Source organism: Leopardus geoffroyi, chromosome E2 (genome assembly GCF_018350155.1).
Source record: "Leopardus geoffroyi isolate Oge1 chromosome E2, O.geoffroyi_Oge1_pat1.0, whole genome shotgun sequence".
Classification (NCBI taxonomy): domain Eukaryota; kingdom Metazoa; phylum Chordata; class Mammalia; order Carnivora; family Felidae; genus Leopardus; species Leopardus geoffroyi.
The window spans coordinates 46,738,653-46,758,128 of record NC_059335.1 but is presented as its reverse complement, the minus strand read 5'-3'; the positions used below and the strand labels follow the sequence as shown (position 1 = coordinate 46,758,128).

The 19,476-nt window shown below is 38.0% G+C and overlaps 2 long non-coding RNA genes across 5 annotated transcripts in view; one reads left to right on the top strand and one right to left on the bottom strand.

Moving 5' to 3' along the window:
• LOC123579392 overlaps positions 1-4,589 on the bottom strand; it is a 222,821-nt gene extending 218,232 nt beyond the window's left edge. Inside the window, exons 1-2 of one of the 4 annotated variants that reach the window (XR_006702741.1) lie at positions 4,469-4,589; positions 3,892-4,123 (exon numbers count right to left, since the gene is read on the bottom strand). This is a non-coding gene — a long non-coding RNA (uncharacterized LOC123579392). Of the gene's footprint in view, positions 1-3,891; positions 4,404-4,468 lie in introns of those variants that run through there. The other 3 variants (XR_006702740.1, XR_006702739.1, XR_006702742.1) reach the window with 3 other exon arrangements.
• A 130-nt stretch (positions 4,590-4,719) lies between these two features.
• LOC123579391 overlaps positions 4,720-19,476 on the top strand; it is a 142,288-nt gene continuing 127,531 nt past the window's right edge. The window contains exon 1 of the long non-coding RNA XR_006702738.1: positions 4,720-4,911. This is a non-coding gene — a long non-coding RNA (uncharacterized LOC123579391). The remainder of the gene's footprint in view (positions 4,912-19,476) is intronic.

Genomic DNA, 19,476 nt, shown 5'->3' with positions numbered 1-19,476 from the left:
TATGCCAACAAACTGGACAACCTGGAAGAAATGGACAAATTCCTAAACACCCACATGCTTCCAAAACTCAATCAGGAGGAAATAGAAAGCTTGAACAGACCCATAACCAGCGAAGAAACTGAATCAGTCATCAAAAATCTCCCAACAAAGAAGAGTCCAGGACCAGATGGCTTCCCTGGGGAATTCTACCAGACATTTAAAGCAGAGATTATACCTATCCTTGTCAAGCTATTCCAAAAAATAGAAAGGGAAGGAAAACTTCTAGACTCATTCTATGAAGCCAGTATTACTTTGATTCCTAAACCAGACAGAGACCCAGTAAAAAAAAAGAGAACTACAGGCCAATATCCCTGATGAATATGGATGCAAAAATTCTCAATAAGATACTAGCAAATCGAATTCAACAGCATATAAAAAGAATTATTCACCATGATCAAGTGGGATTCATTCCTGGGCTGAAGGGCTGGTTCAACATTCGCAAGTCAATCAATGTGATACATCACATTAATAAAAGAAAAGATAAGAACCATATGATCCTGTCAATCGATGCAGAAAAAGCATTTGACAAAATTCAACATCCTTTCAAAATAAAAACCCTCGAGAAAATCGGGATAGAAGGAACATACATAAATATCATAAAAGCCATTTATGAAAAGCCCATAGCTAATATCATCCTCAATGGGGAAAAACTGAGAGCTTTCCCCCTGAGATCAGGAACACTACAGGGATGTCCATTCTCACCGCTGTTTTTTACATAGTGTTGGAAGTTCTAGCATCAGTAATCAAACAAAAGGAAATCAAAGGCATCAAAATGTGCAAAGATGATGTCAAGCTTTCACTTTTTGCAGATGACATGATATTATACATGGAAAATCCGATAGACTCCACCAAAAGTCTGCTAGAACTGGTACATGAATTCAGCAAAGTCACAGGATACAAAATCAACGTACAGAAATCAGTTGCATTCTTATACTAATAATGAAGCAACAAAGAAACTGATCCCATTCACAATTGCACCAACAAGCATAAAATACCTAGGAATAAATCTAACCAAAGATGTAAAAGATCTGTATGCTGAAAACTATAGAAAGCTCATGAAGGAAATTGAAGAAGATATAAAGAAATGGAAAAACATTCCGTGCTCATGGGTTGGAAGAATAAATATTGTTAAAATGTCAATATTACCCAAAGCTATCCACACATTCATGCAATCCCAATCAAAATTGCACCAGCATTCTTCTCGAAGCTAGAACAAGCAATCTTAAAATTCATATGGAACCACAAAAGGCCCCGAATAGCCAAAGTAATTTTGAAGAAGACCAAAGCAGGAGGCATCATAATCCCAGACTTTAGTCTCTACTACAAAGCTGTAATCATCAAGACAGCATGATATTGGCACAAAAACAGACACATAGACCAATGGAATAGAATAGAAACCCCAGAACTAGACCCACGAAAGTATGGCCAACTAATCTTTGACAAAGCAGGAAAGAATATCCAATGGAAAAAAGACACTCTCTTTAACAAATGGTGCTGGGAGAACTGGACAGCAACATGCAGAAGAATGAAACTAGACCACTTTCTTACACCATTCACAAAAACAAACTCAAAATGGATAAAGGAACTGAATGTGAGACAGGAAACCATCAAAACCCTAGAGGAGAAAGCAGGAAAAGACCTCTCTGACCTCAGCCGCAGCAATTTCTTACTTGACACATCCCCAAAGGCAAGGGAATTAAAAGCAAAAATGAACTATTGGGACCTCATGAAGATAAAAAGCTTCTGCACTGCAAAGGAAACAATCAACAAAACTAAAAGGCAACCCGCGGAATGGGAAAAGATATTTGCAAATGACATATCGGACAAAGGGCTAGTATACAGAATCTATTAAGAGCTCACCAAACTCCACACCCAAAAAACAAATAATCCAGTGAAGAAATGGGCAGAAGGCATGAATATACACTTCTCTAAAGAAGACATCCGGATGGCCAACAGGCACATGAAAAGATGCTCAACATCTCTCCTCATCAGGAAAATACAAATCAAAACCACACTGTGATATCACCTCACACCAGTCAGAGTGGCCAAAATGAACAAATCAGGAGACTATAGATGCTGGAGAGGATGTGGAGAAATGGGAACCTTCTTGCACTGTTGGTGGGAATGCAAACTGGTACAGCCACTCTGGAAAACAGTATGGAGGTTCCTCAAAAAATTAAAAATAGACCTACCCTATGACCCAGCAGTAGCACTGCTAGGAATTTACCCAAGGGATACAGGAGTACTGATGCATAGGGGCACTTGTACCCCAATGTTTATAGCAGCACTCTCAACAATAGCCAAATTGTGGAAAGAGCCTAAATGTCCATCAACTGATGAATGGATAAAGAAATTGTGGTTTATATACACAATGGAGTACTACGTGGCAACGAGAAAGAATGAAATATGGCCCTTTGTAGCAACATGGATGGAACTGGAGAGTGTGATGCTAAGTGAAATAAGCCATACAGAGAAAGACAGATACCATATGGTTTCACTCTTATGTGGATCCTGAGAAACTTAACAGAAACCCATGGGGGAGGGGAAAGAAAAACAAAAAAAAAGAGGTTAGAGTGGGAGAGAGCCAAAGCATAAGAGACACTTAAAAACTGAGAACTGAGGGTTGATGGGGGGTGGGAGAGAGGGGAGGGTGGGTGATGGGCATTGAAGAGGGCATCTTTTGGGATGAGCACTGGGTGTTGTATGGAAACCAATTTGACAATAAATTTCATATATTAAAAAAAATAAAAAAGTTTCACGACGAAGTAAAAAAAAATTTTAGTTAAAGCCATTCTTCACATCATACACAAAACTAATTTTCAGGTGAACTAAACTTCTAATGTGAAAAAATAATGCTGGAAATAGTTCAGAAGACAATGTACAATGGACATGTTGGTGGAATTTCACATTAAAAATCATTTCAATATAAAACATCCAAAAAATTAAGGCACATAAGTAACTTTAAGTGTTAAGAATTTTTCTACTTTTTACATTAATTCAAGAAGACTCTGGATACAATGAAAATCTTGTCAACTTATTTCTTGTATACCTGTGTACCCACATACTACCCTCACCTGTGGAGGGCTTTCCTAACACTTTAAAAAGCATTTCAGTGACTTCTCTAAAATTCTTAAACCAATGCTCATTTAAAAGTGTTGCTACTAATGCAACTGCTTCAGACTTCTCGATCCCCACTTCCTTCAGAACTTAAGTCTCAAAACAACTCAGAAGCTAAACGCCTTTTTTTTTTTTTTAAATAAAACACTTATGTATTTTTGCTAAACTAAAAAATAGAAATAAACTTTTAGAACTGGACTGGAGTCCTATCGACATCCACACTTCCAAGTGCACTCTAAAATTCCCTGACATTGCTATAAAATTTGTGTGGGCATCAATCGTATTCTATACAAAACCTCCAAGGTTTTTCTTGGTTCTTGGAGGGGACTACGTCCTCCTTCCCACCAAAGTTAAGAACCTCCGTTCTAGAGGCTGGGCACTCGACAAGTTAAATTTTCAAATTAGAAATCGAGGATTTTCATAGTCATAGACAGGAGATGTTAAGGAAAGCTGTCCATTTATACCGTAAAACTCCTGAAATGGTCCCGAATCTCACTTTGACATTAAATACATTGGGGAGTGGGGGGAAATCGTCATTCCAGACAAAGAAGGTAAAATTTACTGAAGAGGTTTTAACCAGTGGTTGCTTTTGTTTGAGATCAAGCCTCAGAGTCTAACTGTACTCCAACACATATATGAAATGCATGTATCGATAGGTCCGACCAAGAAAATAACCGTGTTTTTGATATGAATCCAACATCATTCAGAGTCAGCAACTGCAACAAGTTAACTTACATTTCTGTGGTGCTTTATAGAGCGCTGTCAAGTGCGCTCTCCACGTGACCTTCACTACATTCCCACTTAGGAGAATTAGCACAGCAGCATCCTCTTTCTCGATGAGGAAAGTTCTAGATTCAGTTGTGAGGTGCGGGACGCTCACCAATCTCTGCCAAAGCATTTTTTCCAGAGACAAAGGAAGATGTAATGTTTCTTTATGATACTGCTGGTGAGGGAGACGAGGATAGAACTGTGGAAGACATCAGTGGGGAATAAAGTGTAGTTGGTGGTAGTTGTAAGCACGTCAGAGCTGGAGAGTGGTTTCTGGGAGAGGCACTAAAATAAGAGAGAAGATGGCCTTAGGAGGAGCCTTCCTTCAGGGGCGACTGAACGGGGGCAGACGTGCAGTCTCTGAATCGAGAGAAAAACGACGCCAGGTCAGAATCTAGAGACTGAAGAGTCCGCGAACAGAGGTCCCGCCTCAGGCGAGTGAAGCAACCCGAGTGAAGTCCTCCAGATCGAAACGGCCTCTTTGACTCAGTGTCCCTCCACCTCCGACCGCCCTTTTTGTCATTTTCCCTTCAGTGTCGCTCACCACAGATTGCTGTCTCCAGTAAGACGCCCAGCTCAATTGTGCACCTCAGAGACTCTACGCGCCACAAATTCAAGTATGAGGTTTGGAATCTCGCCGCCCCAAACGTCTCCTAGAGTGAAGGAGAGACGGGCCAATCAAAGCCAGACCGGCTCCAGATGCCCAAATCGGTGGGCGTGGCGAAGGAATGCAGGTGGGATGTTACTGAGTTGCTAAGACGACGGCTTCCGGGTGGGCGGGCCGAGGTGACTTCGGGCCGGAAGACGAGACTCCGCGGGAAAAGCTGCCCCGCTAGGTGGACGAGGAGCTGTCGGGGTGAGGCAGTTTCCTCAAGAGTAACGGCGGGCCTCTGCTAGGGTCACACCACCGGCCTTCGTTTCCTTTACCCTTCTCTCTAACCAAACGATATTCCTGCCCAGTTACAAAGTGCATGTTGTTTCTCTAAGGTAAGCGTGGGGTAATCCTATCTCCTGGTTAAATGGGTTACGGAAACTCTCGTCCACTGTGTCACACAAGGAACAGGTACTCAAAAATGAAAAAAGTGAAAATTCAGTAACTTCTTATAGTGCGAATTTTTTACTACATTGTATGCGTTTTGTAGTTTTAAAACACTGAGTGCAGTTCGAGTTAAATTTTGGTTCTTCCTGACTGCAGAATTCCATCTACCCGAGTAATGGACAAAGACCAGAATTTTCATGTTCTCTGTAGCAGTCTCAAAGCTTCTCTGACTTAAGTTCTTTTTTTTTTTTTTTTTTAATGTTTGTTTATATTTGAGAGGGCTGTTGGTGGTACAGAGGATGCCAGGCTTTGTGCTGATGACAGAGATCCCACTGGTGTCTCCAACTCCCAAACCTGGAGGTCATGACCTGGGCCCAAGCCAACGCTTCACTCACTTAGCCCCCCAGGCGCCCCCTGCCTTAAATTCTTAATCTCCCATAAATCTGAAGGCAGAGGGTAAAATGGACAGTTGCTTTGAGCCTAAACCATTCCAAGAATCAAAGTAATTCAGCTGAGTCTCCTTTCTTTAAGAGAGTCCTTGTAACCTAAAATAATTGAAATCAGGTGCTAAATATGGTGCCTTTGGTTCAACGTGTGTCTCATTTGATGATGTTGGTCTCACATAAGTCTTATAAAAGTAAACATTGAAATGATGAGAAGGCTTTCTACAGACATAATTTTTTTAAAAAAACTTGTGGCTTTAAAACACATCTTTTTTTTTTTTTTAATATGACATTTATTGTCAGATTGGTTTCCATACAACATCCAGTGCTGATCTCAACAGGTGCCGTCCTCAATGCCCATCACCCACCCCCCCCCCCCCATCAACCCTCAGGTTATTCTCAGTTTTTAAGAGTCTCTTATGGTTTGGCTCCCTCCCTCTCTAACTTTTTTTTTTTTGTTCTTCCTTCCCCTCCCCCATGGTCTTCTGTTTAGTTTCTCAGGATCCACATAAGAGTGAAAACATACGGTATCTGTCTTTCTGTGTGACTTATTTCACTTAGCATAACACTCTCCAGTTCCATCCACGTTGCTACAAAAGGCCATATTTCATTCTTTCTCATTGCCAAGTAGTATTCTATTGTAAAACACATCTTTTAACAAATCACACAAGTCATTGTTAAATTCCAGTCACCAAAATCTAAAAGAAAACTTCGGCAAAACTTACCTGCTTATCAGGAGGAGTTTATTCCTCTAGAGTTAAGGCACAGAAGCATTTATGAAAGCTTAGATCTGTATGTGTTTAGGTTCCTGCCAACCTCTTTCTTCATATTCCATCTTCAAAACTCCCTGCTAATGAGCACTTTTCCAGCAGCTTGGATGAAACATTTTGAATAACTTCCTCAGCCTCTAGGTTAGAAATTTCATTAAATAAAAAATTAAATACATTAGAATGCTTAGGTATGAAACATTAATGAACTGTGTAATAAGTTCTTCAGAAGAGGAGGCACTTAAGAAAACACAGGCTACCTGCATCGTGAAGCCATATAATGTGATGAGATTTGATATATAGGCAAGAGATCAAAAAATGGCCAGAATTTCAAAAGAGAATGTTCCATGAGCTGCTTAACTGCTTTCACAGACCATTTGAAAGTAAAACAATCTCAGCAGAAGCCCAAGAGACCTTAGAGATGAACCACATTCTTTGGATGTCAGTATTATACTGAACAAAGCCAGTTGGAATGTTATTTATCTGGCAGGAAAAAAGGTGCCTAAATTTTATAAGGACTTAATCATTAATTTAAAAATACATAGTGGCTTTAGAGTTGAGAAAGGAAACTTGTTAGATGTACCTGTACTTGGAAAAAAAGTTTTCTCTAATAGACATATTTGACTTTGTACACTGTTTTTCTTACCTGCATGTTCTTCCCCCTCTGCTTAGTTGCATCTTAATTTTTAAGATTTTTAAGATTTTTCTGAATCTTTTGAGATGTAGTCCATAGACAACTCTGACTCCAGAGAACCTATAGAATTATAATGTTGTCTTTATTTGGCATTTTTGCTTTAGGGACTGTACTCTTTCTTTTTTATGTTGATAATTGTATCTTCTGTATAATTTGCCTGCTTTACTAGATTCTAAGCTGCTTAGAATGGTATTCACCAGTGTACCTGGCAGAATGACTTGAACATGGTAAACATGATGTTGGTATAAAAAAGCCTAAGTTAGAGTTAATGTTAAATATAATTGGTAGCTGTATTAGTTTGCTAAGGCAGCCTTAACGTAATACTACAGACTGGGTGGCTTAAACAACAGAATTTTATTTCTTTATGATTCTAGAGAGTAGAAAGTCCAAGATCAAGTTGTTAACTTCTCTTTTTGGCTTATGTAGATGACCATGTTCTGCCTTTGCCTTTGCATGGTTTTTTTGTATGTGCCCATAAACTATGCCCAAATTTCTTAAAAGGACACCTTTCATACTGGATTAGGGTCTTTCTTAAAGACCTTATTTTATCTTAATTACCTCTTTAAAGATCTTATTTTCAAATAGAGCTGCATTCTGAGGTGCTGAGGGTAGGACTTCGACATAGGAATGTGGGGGTTGCACGCAATTCAGCCCATTATAATAGCCAACACTCAAAAAGCAGAAGTGGTTGGGAGCAGTTCTGTCACCCTTAGAAGTCTCTTTAGACCACGTATATAAACTTAAATGTGTAAACTCAGATTAGCGTAAGGTAATAGGGAGTAGTAGAGCCTGTGGTGTATCAGAGAATATTTGCCTAAGCAAAACATTTAAATTAATATTTGCTTTTTTGTGTTTTGTTTTTGTTTTTTTGTTTTGTTTTGTTTTGTTTTTACTTATTCTTAGAGCGCATGTGAGAGCAAGCAGGGGAGGGACAGAGGGAGAGAGAGAATCCCAACCAGGCTCCATACTGACAGTGTGGAGCCTGACACAGTGATCACAATGCTCAAACATGACGTCATAACCTGAGCTGACATCAGGAGTTGGACGTTTTACCCACTGAGCCACCAGGAGCCCCTAAATTAAAATTTGTAAATAAAACACACCTCAGATTTGTTTGGGCTATCCACACAAAACAAACAGGCTGACTGGTTTTGGCTTAGAAGGCATTGGTTTGCCAAAACCACCATCATATGATTTCATTTGGAATCTTTAACCTTTTATGGTAGATACTGGACATATTAAGTATGTTTTTGCATATCCAAAGGCATTTTCCCCAGGTTCCGTTGGTTCACACATAACTTTATGTGGAATACCCATGTGGAAGGAACTTTGCTGAATGCTGTACTGTGATTAAAATCCATAAATTTGGCCTTATATTCAAGAGTTACAGGGACATCCTATTTTTGAGGTAATTGAATACATAACTATGCATAATTTGGGGATTTTTTTTTTTTTGGTACAGCTTTATCCTGTAAATAGAACTCAGAATTCCTTGTCAGATTATTTGCCCTCAAAAGGTCAAGCCTTTGCCCTGAAGTACAATTGTAGAGGACATGAGATATATACAAAAATAATTATAGTGCAAGATAAAAGTGAGATGATAAGAGAATAATAGATGTGCTGTGGGAAATTAGAGGAGGAAAAGATTTTTTCCAGCAGGGTGTGTTACTAAAGGTATTTAGTGCAGTTAGAATTAATCTTTCCTAGGGCATCTGGTACTTCTAATATAGCATTAATCAGTGTATTATGTGGTACCTACTTGCATATGTTCACATCTCTCCCAATGCACTCTGAAATACACAAGAATGTCTCAGTCTTTATATGTTCCAGTCTGGTATTGTCCAAAAGTTTCAAGAGTCGCCTGGGGAACTTTTTAAAGATAAGTTTCTCAACTCTATTTCTAGCGATTCTAATTTAATAGGATTGGAGGGGTGGTAGAGAATCTATTTTGAAGAGGCTTCTCTCACTTAATGACTCTGGTTATCAGCCCTTTTTGGAACCTCCTGCCCCAGAACACCTAGGATATAGTATGCTCTCAAATTCTTATCACATTAAATGAGCAGAGCTGTGACTTAGTAAAATTAATAAGGATAAATTAGAGTGGAAAATATCCTAGAGGCAAAGAAGTCCTATTACAGATGTCCAACTAAGAGATTAAACCACCCTTAACTAGGGCAAAGGCCATAGGAAAGGAGAGAAACAAGAAATGTCGAAAAGGTAGAATCTACAGAATTAGATGAAACTTGATATAATGCAGTAGTTCCCAAACATAGTGTGCCTAAGACTTATATGGGGTATTTATTTAAAAAGCAGATTGCCACACTCTTGTATGAATTTTTTTTTTCAGTTAGTCCAGGGTAAAGCACAGGAATCTGCATTGTTTTTTAACAATCCTTCCACATGATTTTGATTTAGGTTATTTTATCTAATTTAAGACCTCAGTGTAAGAACGCAGTGATCTGTTGACCATTGTAAGAGGAAAAATTGAAAAATAGTTCTAAAGATTAAATCGTGAGTGACAGGATTAGCCATTAATCAGTATTTGGTTTAGAGAGAAATAAAGTTCATCCATGAAAGCTCTTTGGCAAGTAAGAAGAAATGGGCTTTAAGAGCCTGGGAAAGAGGTAGAGGGCGACGAAAAAATTGGGATCCTTTGTGATAAAGATTCCTAAGAGAGATAAAGGAAAGATTCCTAAGAGAGATAAAGGAAAAAGAAGAAAGTCATGGGGAAAATTGGGGGGATTATTTCTCCTTTGAGAGATTTTGAAATGAAGGAGGCAACATGTGAAAGAGAAGGTGGGAGAAAAGTTGGAAAAACCAAAACCAAGAGTTTTAAGTAAAGAATGTGTACATCATCTAGTGTGAATGAGAACTACAAGGGTTGTAGGGTGAACATGCAGAGACCTCTGAGATTGACATCTATTTGGTACCCTTTAATAGAAGGAGTTTTGCAGAACTGTGTGGTTGCTGTGAGTTGAAAAATAGATGGCAAGAAAATCTAAGCTAGGGATTATTAAGCATAACTGACCATGTGAAGAGAATAAGTATCTGCACCCCCATGTTCATAGCAGCATTATTTACAATAACCAAACAGGGAAACAACCTAAGTGTCCATCATTGGGTGAATGGATTAAAAAAAAAAAAAGGCTATGGTATATATATGATACAGTGAATTATAAGTTAGCCATAAAAAACAAAACAAGGAAATCCTGCCATTCTGACAAAAGGGGTGGACCTTGAGGGCATTTTCTCATATGAAGTAAGTTAATATTGTATGATCTCATATGTGAAATCTGAAAACAAAAGTCAGAAGAGGTCAGATTTTAGGTTACTGGAGGCAGGGGGTAGGGGAAATACAAACTTCTAATTACGAGATAAGTACTAGGGATGTAATGTACATTATGATGACAATAGTTTGCACTGCTGTGTGATACATATGAAAGTTAAGAGGGTAAATCCTAAGACTTCTTTCTCATCATAAGGAAGAACTTTGTCTCTCTGGCTTGTTTTATCTATGTAAGATGATAGATGGTAATTAAACACTGTGGCAATTTCATAGTATATGTAAGTCAAACAATTATGCTGTATACCTTGAACTTGTACAGTGATGTGTACCAATCATATCTCAATAAAACTGGAGGAAAAAATGAGAGATTGTCATATGAAGAAGGTAACAGGAAGATACTTATAATCTGTTAGAGATGTCCAGTTTTTGTATAGTAGAAAATAATTTTTAAGACCAGGATCAATGGAGGTAAAAAGATAAAAGGATCACAGTAATACTAAAGAGTAAACATGCTTCATTAGCAAAACCTGGGTTTTGTTGTTGGTTTTTTTTTGGGGGGGGGTCTTTCCTGGATAGTAAAGGAAATGAATAATAAGCCTAATTAGAAGTTCCCTTTTTAAGAAGTAAAACAGAAGAATAAAAGTTTCTGGAATAGAGTTTTATTTTAATATAGACTTTAAAGAAGAAAAATTTTCAAGTGATAGCCTTTGTAGACTTACCAAGACAATGGTTTTAAAACATTATATCTTATATGCGAATCTTACAAGCTATCTATAAGTACATAATTAGTATAATAGTTTATATAAGAGGTCTGTATTCAAAACTCAAGTCTGCCTCTTATAGATGTGTGTACAACCTTGATTAAGATCCTGTTAAATAGGGGCGCCTGGGTGGCTCATTTAAGCATCCAACTTTGGCTCAGATCAAGATCTCACAGTTTGTGAGTTCGAGCCCTGCTTTGGGCTCTGTGCTGACAGCTCAGAGGCTGGAGCCTGCTTCGAATTTTATGTCTCCCTCTCTCTCTCTCTGTGCCCCTCCCCTGCTTGTGCGCTGTCTCTCAAAAATAAATAAAATATTTAAAAATAAGATTATGTTAAATGAAATGGAAATTTCTAATACTTCATAGCATTAAATGAAGTGATACAATGTTAAATATGTTCTTGCCATATAGTAAGAATTAAATAATGGTGACTCTTATATTAATTGAATGACCTTTTGCAAGTTACTAATTGCTCTGAATTTTTAAGTGTTCTCTGTCAAATGGTAATAGTTACATAGTTAAGGACATTCATAGAACGAGGTAGAGTTAACAAGAATATTATGTTACTAGAAAACGGGGAGTTAATCAGAGGGTCTTGTAACAATGCGTAGCACATAAAAACAGTAAATGGCAAATGATATTGTTATGTCAAAAATCTAAAAGTAATACCACTTATTTATCTCAGTTGCATGGAGCTTTGAAATACATTCTTCATATAGTCTTTTCAACAGTTTTGTGAGATAGTCCCTTTTACAGATGAGAGAAAGTTTGAGTAACTTAGAGTCAAAAAGAAGCAAAGTCTTTTCACTCCCAGGCCAGTGCTTTTACCCATCATACAATATCTGTCATCTAAGTCACAAAGGTTATTTTTTCAACTTTATATTTTGAAATTTTAGATTCATGTGTGGTTGCTAGTAATAGTACAGAGAGGTTCCTTGTACATCTTCACCCAGTTTCCCCCAATGGTAATGATGTCTTATGTAACTATAGTATAACATCACAACCAAGAAATTGTTACCTAGTGACCTTACTGAGATTTTACCAGTTTACATACACTAATTGGTGTGCGTGTGCGCATTTATTCTATGCAGTTATCTTTGTGTAGATTAGTGTAACCACCATTATAGTCAAGGTACAAAACTGTTTTCACCACAGGATTTCTTATGCTACATTTTTAAAAAAAAATTTTTTTAACATTTATTTATTTTTGAGACAAAGAGAGACAGAGCTTGAACGGGGGAGGGGCAGAGAGAGAGGGGACACAGAATCAGAAGCAGGCTCCAGGCTCTGAGCCATCAGCCCAGAGTCTGACGTGGGGCTCGAACTCACAGACCACGAGATCATGACCTGAGCTGAAGTCAGACGCTTAACCGACTGAGCCACCCAGGCACCCCTCTTATGCTACATTTTTGATAGCCAGAGCCTTTTTACCTAGATCCCAGTTACTATGCCCTAGCAACCACTAATCTGGTCTACATGTTTACAGTGTTGTCACTTTGAGAATGTTACATAAATGGAATAATACTTGTAACTACTTGAGATAAATTTTATTAATAAAATTTACATGTAAATTGTATCAAAAAGAAATACAGTTTTTAAGTTTTTATTTTAATTCCAGTTAAAATACAGCGTTCTCTTAGTTTCACATGTACAATATTGTAATTCAACAATTCCATTACATCTCCCAGTGCTCATCACAAAAAGTGTACTCCTTGATCCCCATCACCTATTTAACTCATTCCCCCCACACAACTGCCCTTTGGTAATCATCAGATTCTCTGTAATTAAGAGTCTGTTGCTTGATTTGTCTTTTTTTCTCCCTTGGCTCATTTGTTTCTTAAATTTTACATGAGTGAAATCATAGGGTATTTGTCTCTCTCTGACTTCTTTTGATTGGCCTTATACTCTAGCTCCATCCATGCCGTTGCAAATGGCAAGATTTCATTCTTTTTTATGGCTGAATAATATTCCTGTGTGTGTGTGTGTGTGTGTGTGTGTGTGTGTACGTACAACATCTGTATCCATTCATCAGTCGGTGGATACTTGGGCTGCTTCTGTAATTTGGCTATTGTAAATAATGCTGCTATAAACATAGGGGTGCACGTATATCTCTGAATTAGTTTTCTTGTATTCTTTGGGTAAATACCCAGTAGTGTGATTGCTGGATTGCAGGGTAGTTCTATTTTTAACTTGTGGAGGAACTCCATACTGTTTTCCACTTTGGCTGCACCAATTTGCATTCACACCAACAGTGCACAAGCATTCCTTTTTCTCCATATCCTTGCCAACACTTGTTCCTTTTGTTGTTGATTATAGTCATTCTGACTGGTGTGATATCTCATTGTAGTTTTGATTTGCATTTACTTCACGATAAGTGATGGTGAGCATTTTTCATGCGTCTTTTGGCCATCTCTAAGTCTTCTTTCAAAAAATGGCTATTCATGTATTCTCCCACTTTTTTCATTGGATTATTTATATTTCGGGTGTTGAGTTTTATAAGTTATTTATTTCGGATACTAACCTTTTGTTCGATATGTAATTTGCGGATATATTCTTCCATTCTGTAGTTTGCCTTTTAGTTTGGTTGATTGTTTTCTTCACTGTGCAGAAAAGTTTTATTTTGATGTCCTAAGAGTTTATTTTTGCTTTTGTTTCCCTTCCATTGGGAGATAATACCTACAAAAAGTTGCTACAGCTCATGTCAGAGAAGTTACTGCCTGTATTTTCTTCTAGGATTTTTACGGTTATAGGTCTCACATTTAGATCTTTAACCCATTTTGAATTTATTTTTGTGTATGATGTAAGAAAGTGGTCCAGTTTCATTCTTTTGCATTATTTCTGTCCAGTTTTCCCAGCATATTTTGTTAAAGAGTTAATTTTTTAAAAATATTTATTTATTTTTAAGAGAGAGGCAGAGACAGAGCACAAGTGGGGGAGAGGCAGAGAGAGAGAGAGGGGGAGACACATAATCCAAGGTAGGCTCATAACCTGAGCCAAAGTCAGACACTTAACCAACTGAGCCACCCAGTCACCCCTGAAGAGGCTTTTACCCATTGCATATTCTTGCCTTTATTATCGTAGCATATATGAGAATAAATTGACCATATAATTGTAGGTGTATTTTTGGATTTTCTGTTCTGTTGATCTATGTTTCTGTTTTTGTGCCAGTAGCATACTGTTTTGATTACTGCGGCTTTGCAGTATAACTTGAAGTCTGGAATTGTGTTAACTCTAGTTTTGTTCTTTTTCAAGATTGTTTTGGCTATTCAGGGTCTTTGGTGGTTCCATACAGATTTTGGGATTGTTACAGTTTGGTGAAAAAGTCTATTGGTATTTTGATAGGGATTGCCTTAAATGTGTAGATTGCTTTGGATATTATAGACACTAAAAATATTCTTCCAGTCCATGAAGAATGGAATGATTTTCCATTTCTTGGTGTCATCTTCAATTTCTTTCATCACTGTTTTATAATTTTCAGAGTACAAGGCTTTCACATTTTTGGCTAGGTTTATTCCTAGGTACTTTAGTATTTTTGGTGTAATTATAAATGGGTTTATTTACTTAATTTTTCTTTCTTCTTCCTCAGTGTTGGTATATAGATGTGCAACAGATTTCTGTACATTGATGTTGTGTCCTGCCACTATATGGAATTTGTTTTTCAGTTTTAGCAGTTTCTTGGTGAAGTCTTTCAGGCTTTCTTTATATAGTATTTGGTCATCTGCAAATAGTGGAAGTTTTATTTCTTCCTTACTGATTTGGATGCCTTTTATTTATTTTTGTTGCCTGATTGCTGTGGCTAGGACTTCCAGTACTATGTTGATTAAAGTAGTGAGGGTAGACATTCTTGTCTTGTTCCTGACCTTAGAGAAAAAGCTGTTTTCCCATTAAGTATAATGTTTGCTGTGAGACTTTAATATATGGCCTTTATTATTGTTGAGGTATGTTCCCTCTAAACCTACTTTGTCGAGGGTTTTTATCATGAATGCATGTTGTACTTTGTCAAATGCTTTTTCTGCATGTATTGAAATGATCATATGGTTTTTATCCTTTCTCTTAATGATGTGATATATCACATTGATTGATGTACAAATATTGAGCCACCCTTGCAACCCAGGAATAATTCCCACTTCATCATGGTGAATTCTTTTTAAGTTTATTTGAGAGAGAGAGAGTGTGTGTACACGTGCACGAGCACATGGGCAAGTGAAGGGCAAAGAGAGAGGGAGAGAGAGAATCCCAAGCAGGCTCTGCAGTGTCAGTGCAGAGCCTGATGTGGGGCTCAAACCCATGAACTGTGAGATCATGACCTGAGCCAAAGTTAGACACTTAAGCAACTGAGCCACCCAGGCACCTCCAGGGTGAATGATTTTTTTAATGTGTTGTTGGATTTAGTTTGCTAGTATTTTGTTGAGGATGCTCACATCTGTGTTCTTCAGAGTTACTGGCCTTTAGTTCTCTTTTTTCATGGTGTCTTTATCTGGTTTTGGTATCAGGATAATGTTGGCCTCTATTTTTTTCTTTTTCCATTTTTTTTTTTCAACGTTTATTTATTTTTGGGACAGAGAGAGATAGAGCATGAACGGGGGAGGGGCAGAGAGAGAGGGAGACACAGAATCGGAAACAGGCTCCAGGCTCTGAGCCATGAGCCCAGAGCCTGACGCGGGGCTCAAACTCACGGACCGCGAGATTGTGACCTGGCTGAAGTCGGACGCTTAACTGACTGCGCCACCCAGGCGCCCCTCTTTTTCCTTTTTTTAGTAGAGTTCATCTCGTCTTTTGTTGGTTGGGAGTTGTTTGATTACTGATTCTATTTCATTGCTGACTAACAGTCTATTCAAAGTTCCTATTCCTGTTTTAGTTTTAGTAGTTTATATATTTCTAGGAATTTATCCATTTCTTTTCAGTTGTCCAATTTTTCAGTGTAGAGTCTTCCATAATATTCTCTTGTAATTGTTTGTATTGCTGTGGTTTTAGTTGTTATTTCTCCTTTCGCATTTGTGATTTTATTTATTTGGGTACTTTCTCTAATTGTCAAGCCTGACTACAGATTTATCAATTTTATTAGTTTTTTTTTTTTTTTTTCATATAACCAGCTCCTGGTTTCATTGATTTCTGTTCTATTGTGGGGTTTTAAGTTTTTTATTTTTTTATTTTTAGTTTCTGTATCATTTACTACTCTCTATATATTATTTCCTTCTGCTGGTTTTAGGTTTTGTTTGCTGTTCTTTTTAGCTTTTTAGGTTATTTATTTTAGGTTTTTCTTTGTTCTTGAGGTACGCCCATATTGCTAGAAACTGCCCTTTTAGAACTGCCTTTGCTGCATTCTAAAGGTTTGGGACCATTGTGTTTTCATTTTCATTTGTTTCCATGTAATTTGTATTTCTTTTATTTCCTATCTGACTCATTCATTGTTCAGTAGTGTGTTATTTAACCTTCATGTATTTGTGGTCTTTCCAGACTTTTTCTTGTGGTTCACTGCTAGTTTCATAGTATTGTGTTCAGAAAAGATGCATGGTATGACTTCAGTTTTCTTGAATTTGTTGAGACTTGTTTTGTGGCCTAATATGTTATCTATTCCAGAGAATGTCCCATGTGCACTTGAAAAGTGTGTATCCTGCTGTTCTAGGATGGAATGTTCTGAATATATCTGTTAAATCCATTGGGTACACTGCGCCATTCGAAACCATTGTTTCCTTGTTGATTTTCTGTTTAGATGATCTGTTCCTTGATGTAAGCAGGGTGTTAAATTCCCCTACTGTTACTGTATTACTATCGATCAGTTCCTTGATACTTCGTTTTAACTGTTTTACATATTTAGGTGCTTCAAGTTGGGGGCATAAATATTTATGCCTTGTTATATGTTCTTGTTGGATTGTCCTTTTTATGATTATATAGTGTCCTTCTTTGTCTCCTGTTACAGTCTTTGTTTTAAAGTCTTCTTTGTTCAATGTAAGTATTGCTACTCTGGATTTCTTTTGACATCCATTTGCATGATGTTTCTGCACCCTCTCACTTTGAATCTGCAGGTGTTTTTAGGTCTAAAATGAGTCTTGTAAGCAGTATATAGATAGGTTTTGGTTTTTATAATCCATTCTGTCACCCTTTATGTCTTTTGATTGGAGTATTTAGTCTATTTCCATTTAAAGTAATTATTTATAGGTATCTTTTTATTGCCATTTTAATACTTGTTTGGGGGTTGTTTCTGAAGATTTTCTCTGACCCTTGTTTTTCTTTCATGGTTTACTTGTTTTCTTTAATGATATATTTGGATTTCTTTCTCTTTATTATTTGCTTATTAGTGGCTTCTGATTTGTGGTTACCATTAGGTTTGTATATAACACCTGTGTATAGTCGCCTTTATTTAGTTGATGGTTATTTAAGTTTGAACCCATTCTTTTTTTCTTCCCCTTACCCTGTTTTAGGCATATGGTGTCATATTTAAGATCCTTTTATTTTGTGAGTTTTTTGATTGAATTTTTTACAGAAACATTCATTTTTACTGCTTTTATGGTTCCTACCTTGGTATATCACTTTTGGTCTTTACTTTCCACTCAAAGAGTTCCCCCCCTTTTTTTAATTTTTTTTTAATATTTATTTATTTTTGAGAGACTGAGAGAGAGCACGAGCAGGAGAGGGGCAGAGACAGAGGGAGACACAGAATCCGAAGCAGGCTCCAGGCCCTGAGCTGTCAGCACAGAGCCTAATGCGAGGCTTGAACCCTTGAACCATGAGATCATGACCTGAGCCAAAGTCTGATGCTCAGTCAACTGAGCCACCTGGGTACCCCTCAAAGGGTCTCCTTTAATGTTTCTTGCAGGGCTGGTTTAGTGGTCATGAACTTTAGTTTTTGTTTGGGAAACTCTTTATCTCTCCTTCTATTCTGAATGATAGCCTTGCTGGAGACAGTATTCTCAGCTGCAGATATTTTCCATTCAGCACTTTGAACATATCATGCCACTTCCTTTTTGCTTGGTAAGTTTCTGCTGAAAAATTCCCTGATAGTCTTATTTGGTTTCCCTTATATGTTACTATTTTCTTTTGTCTTGCTGGTTTTAAACTGTTTATCACTATATTTTGCCAGTTAAAATATATCATGCTGTTGATGTGGTTTTGTTGTTATTGGGAGTTCTTTGTGCCTCCTGGATCTGGATATCTGTTTCCTTCCCCAGATTAGGGAAGTTTTCAGCTATTATTTCTTTAAATAAATTTTCTGCCCCCCTTTGTCTCTCTTCTTCTGGGAATCCTATAATATGAAGATTATTAGGTTTGACGGAATCAGTGAATTCCCTAAGTCTGTTTTTACTTTGCATAATTCTTTTCTCTATCTTTTGTTCAGCTGGGTGACTTTCTGTTACGCTCTATGCTAGGTAATAAATTTTTCCTCTGCTTTTCCGGCCTGCTGTTCATTCCATCAAACGTGTTTCTCATTTCATTTATTGAGCCCTTTATCTCTAATAAATTATTCCTTATCTCTGTGTTAAGGGTCTCACTCATGCCTTCCATTGTTTTCTCAAGTCCAGTGATTCTCTTTAAGTATTACATTGAATACTCCGACAGCCATGTTAACTACATCTGTTTAACTTATGTTTGTGGCCAGGGCTTTGTCCTGTTCTTTAGTTGGGGACGAATTCCTCTGTCTTCTCATTTTTTCTAAATCTCTGTGATATGTTAGGAAAGTCATCTACGTCTCCTTTTCTTTCAGGTAATGGCCTTATGAAGAACAGGTCCTATAGTGCCCTACTGTGTAGTGTTCCCTGTTCATCAGGGCCTGGCAATTCAGCAAGTGTGTTTAAGGTGTGTTGCATTTGTTCTGCTGTTGTGTCCTAGCTGTCTGCAGAGTCCAGTTGTCTGCAGAGGCTCTCTTTTCTTGTTGTGGGCAGTGTTTGGTCCCTGGCCTGAATATGACAAATTTTAACTAGGTGTGCCCTGATCTGCTTGTGAAATGAGACCTGTTGCTGCTGCCACTGGAACCGAGGCCCTTCAAATCTCCTGGACTGGGAAACGTGGTGTGGGCAGGGGTTTGGGCCAGTCTTCTGGGGAGAGGGCCTGCCATGCTTGGACTAAGGTAAGTTGACTAGAAAGGGGGATCCCCCAGAGTTTGGAGGGCAAGGCTTGATGTAAGCAAGTTACATAGCGAGGGTCTGCTCTGCACTGGTTCCTGTATGTGGCCCTGTGCTTAAACTGAGAGGCAGGAGAGGGAAATGGTGCTTGCCAGTTCCTTTGTTCACAGAGTGATCTATGAATGGCACCTTTCTGGTGCACGCTCTGAGAAAAGCAAATAACCCTCCCAGGCACTCTTGAGATTGCTGTGTCTACCGTGTACGTCCATAGGCTGTTGGCCGTGCTTTATCTTCACAGGTATCCCCAGTGTCCTGCAGGCTCTATTCAAACCAAGCCTGCTGACTTTTAAAACTCCAGGCTTTAATTCACACTGGTTGCAAGAACTAATGAAATTCGGCCCCTCTTGCTTTGCCAGACAATTGCTATGGGAATTCATTTTACCTTTGTGGACTCCCCTATATGTTAGTCTTTATCTCTCCCTTCTCTGAAATGATGGCTCCCT